Source organism: Nelumbo lutea, chromosome 3 (assembly GCF_056320005.1).
Source record: "Nelumbo lutea isolate HS-2025 chromosome 3, American lotus-T2T, whole genome shotgun sequence".
NCBI classification, from domain to species: Eukaryota; Viridiplantae; Streptophyta; class Magnoliopsida; order Proteales; family Nelumbonaceae; genus Nelumbo; species Nelumbo lutea.
The window spans coordinates 1,682,462-1,686,289 of record NC_142686.1 but is presented as its reverse complement, the minus strand read 5'-3'; the positions used below and the strand labels follow the sequence as shown (position 1 = coordinate 1,686,289).

At 43.2% G+C, this 3,828-nt stretch overlaps 1 long non-coding RNA gene across 1 annotated transcript; it reads right to left on the bottom strand.

Annotated features, from left to right (window-relative positions):
- Nucleotides 1-745: 745 nt before the first annotated feature.
- LOC148862325 (uncharacterized) lies at nucleotides 746-3,154 on the bottom strand. Its single transcript, XR_016109261.1, has 10 exons — nucleotides 3,036-3,154; nucleotides 2,869-2,940; nucleotides 2,686-2,757; nucleotides 2,494-2,565; nucleotides 2,362-2,397; nucleotides 2,206-2,274; nucleotides 2,046-2,117; nucleotides 1,883-1,954; nucleotides 1,718-1,789; nucleotides 746-1,631 (listed from the first exon to the last, which is right to left on the bottom strand). It is a non-coding gene; the product is annotated as an uncharacterized LOC148862325 (long non-coding RNA).
- Between the last annotated feature and the right edge of the window lie 674 nt (nucleotides 3,155-3,828).

The window sequence follows — 3,828 nt, the reverse complement described above, 5'->3', positions numbered from 1 at the left end:
CGCCGACGCAGCGCAGGCGCCCCCCTGACAACCCGGCTCAGGCGCCGACCTGACCGTCTGACACAAGCGCCAACCTAACGACCTCGAGGAGTTCACCACCATACCCCGGTTCTGACAGAATGTGACGAGTCTTACCATTTGGAGGCTTTTCACCCACCTAACCCGCGATGACTCCGGTATATAAAGACCTCACCCCCCAAAGGGGAGGATGAGGAAAAAATGGAAGTAACCCCTGCTCTCTAGCTCTCTCATATTATCTTCAAAACTCTCTACAATAAGAGTGCTAACTTAAGTGTCGGAGAGCCCCCGCCGGGAAAATACCCCTGGGACCTCTGATTCAATTCTCGCAGGTCCCTCAGCTCTCGCCACTTACAAAGAGGAGGAAAAGATGGAGTTCTCGCAGGTCCCTTAGCTCCCACTGCCTACAAAGGAAAGAAGACCACCTCATGCTGATAACAGTCGGATTACGCCGCACCAGAGAGCTCCACCATTCTCTAAGTCACCGGCCGCCTGGTAGAGAGTTCGCCACCAGGTAGCTCTCCGCCAAGCAGTTCGCCACCAGGCAATTCGCCACCAAGCAGTTCGCCACCAGGCAATTCGCCACCAAGCAGTTTGCCACCAGACAGTTCGCCATCAGACAATTCACCCCCAGGCAGTTCTCCACCAAGCAATTTGCTAGTAGATAGTTCACCACCAAGTAGCTCATCACTAAAGCACGCCACCACCGGGTCAAATGACGAGATACTTGGCCAAAAATTTTACATCACAAAAACATTGGTACGTGGCCAAAAACGGTTACATCATGAATGATTCACAAAAATCCTGAAAATTAGACTATCTAGGGTGGCCTCTGATACAAAGGTAAGTGGATCATAATGCACGTCCAAAGGGGTGATAAAAAACGGCTAGTGCCTCTCTATATTCAAACAAATAAAAAGGTTGATCAAAACAAAAAACAGAGGGCAACAGTACAATGGTGTCCCTGTATTCAAACAAACGCAACAAAGGAAATCCACGCTGGTTCTTGAGGATGGCAAGGCGGGAGATGGCGAGGTTCACAAGTGCTTTGAATTTGTAAGTCTTGAAGGTTCTTCCGAGCAGAGTGTCCAGTCTCCCAAAGACTGCCTCTTATTCGGCTTCCTCTCCGCAGATGATTTCTGAGACTCCGCATCTTCTCTTTCTTCCTTCATCGTAAACAAAACGCTTGATGGTCCTTATAATCCGTGCCATTTCAGCGGATCCACGAGCTCCGGAGCCGCATCCTGTGCATCGGAGGACAAAGAAGTTGGAGGGATGGCAAGCTCGATGCGAGACTGGTTTTTCCAACAGAAGAAGTAGAGCAACTCCTTGGAAGGGCTGGCAAAAGGCTTCCCGGTGAAATCAGGTTCTCCAGTGGAGTTCTCTCACCAGAACAAGGAAAACAAAAAGAACAAAGAGGGAGAGAAAGCGAGGCATAAAGAGTATCGAAGAAGGAAAGAGATGAGAGTTTGAGTGGAGGGAGACAGAACTCCACTGGAGAACAGTTCTCCAGTGAATTTCCAAGGCATCTTGTTTCGATGCCTTGGGAAATTCAAACAGTTCTTCCAAGTTCTGCAGGAATTCCACCAACCAGCTCATTATCATTCAGCTGCCTGCGCATAATGTGGATTATCAGCCCCTAAACAAGAGTATACTTTATCCACATGCAGAAAAATTATATAATGGAATGCACACTTACAAATAGCTAACTTTTGACATACTCCCCAGTTCTGGGGGAATTTTTCCAGTAAGCTTGTTTTCATGCAAATACCTGTACGACACCACCCACCATGATGTATTTATGGTATATAACAATGAAAACCAAGGAGATTTACATGCATGCTACTAAGGTCATTGAGCTCACAATTTCCCTGTGTAAGACAGATTGCTAAGTATTGGTGGAATTGGACCAAACAGTTCATTCTCACTTAAATCCCTGAAGAACAAAATGAAAAAGAGAAAGATAGAAACACCTTCACTATCAGAACTTTCTGACAAACAAATCATCAAAAGAGCATGCCACTTACAGAACTGCAAGAGCCTGCATTAGACCAATAACTTCAGGAATCTTCCCTGTAAGCCCGTTACCTTGAAGTGACCTAACATGGGAAAGACCAGCTTTAAAACACTGATGGCAGGACCACAAACACAAGTATTAACACCAAGAAGAATTGGAGTAAGGCATACAAGGTGGCCACTTGCAAGAAACCAATATTATAAGGAATTTCCCCAGTAATCTGGTTGTACGATATATCCCTGAAATTTAAGGAACATACAGAATTGAGTGCAATGCGACATGTAAAGGCAACAAGGTACAAGATGGACATGCTTTAAGAAACATACAGGATTGTTCCCGTAAGGTTATTCCCCCTCACATCACTGTAACGAGAAAATAGATATTTAAGATTAAACATTTAGAACTATAATGGATAATTAGAACATTGTTTGGTGGTACAGACTACAGAGCATACTCACAAATACCAAAGGCCAGTCAATTGGCATATATCAGGGTACAGTGTTCCAGTCAATGAGTTGCGTCGCAACCCCCTGCAAAAAAGAATTATGACGTTGGAGAATCAATTGACCAAGGAAAAAGTGAAAGATAAAACGTCATCAAATCACAAAAAAGAAATATGGGTTGGATTTTTAGAGGAAACAAATGCTCACAGATATTGCAGAACTTCGTTCCAATAGATTAACCTAGGTATTTCACCTGTAAGCTGGTTTTGGGCAAAATCCCTGAGAAAACAGGTTACAAGTTTATAAGATAATAGCGTGTTAGGTCATCGGACCTGAAGAGGGAGCCAACTTAGAAATAGACACAATACACTGAAGATAAGGTTAACTCACAGAGTTTTGAGATTTGGAATTTAAGACAAAGTTGAAGGTATTGGGCCCATCAACTGATTATTCTTCAAAATCCTGCATTGAAAGATTCATGATGATGCATATTCTCCCCAAAAGGACTCTATTTCATTTAGAACTGCATATCCTCGGGAGCAAGCAGTATAACTTACAAATCTTCAAGCTGTTTGAGTTTGGAGATTGAGAAGGGTATATCACCGTAAAGAGAATTACCGGACAAGTCCCTGATCACAAGAGAAGAGCGCACATGGTCGTCAATCCAATAAAATTAATATATTTAAAAAAAATTAAAAATATATTCACTTTTTAAAAATAATATCAATAAAGGGCAAAAACACTATTTATCTTCTTCTTCTTGCCATTTGTTCACTAGAGATGCCTTCCGTCGTCACCATTATCCGCCACCACTCACCTCCAACAATGTTACCAGAGGTAACCGAAGGCAGAGGTGGCGCCGGTAGTTTCTCTGTCCAACACCGCCACCTCCGTCTTCAGCAACGTTGCCGGAGATGGGTGGAGACAGAGGTAGCGTCGACGACAGGTAGAGGAATGACCACCAGCGTCGCCGTCGACACCTCTGCCTCCGGCCACCTTTGGTAACGTTGTCGAAGGCAGAAGTGGAGGCGGCGGTGGACGACAATGGCGGGCAACAGTAGACAGTGACTCTGATGGCAAGAAGAAGATGAACAATATTTTTGCCCTTTATTAATATTATTTTGAAAAGTTAACATATTTTTTAATTTTTTTAATATATTACTTTTATTGATATTAAACTCAAAAAATTGCCCTTATACTAGAAACCCTAGATTTTTCCCAGCTTTCTTGCGCGGGAATTTATTTAATCGGATTTTGTGATCTACTCGACTGGTATGGAAAAAAAAAAAAAAGGTAGTCAATGATAAAAGAATTCATCATCTTGAAGCAAGAGGAGAATTCAATATCCAC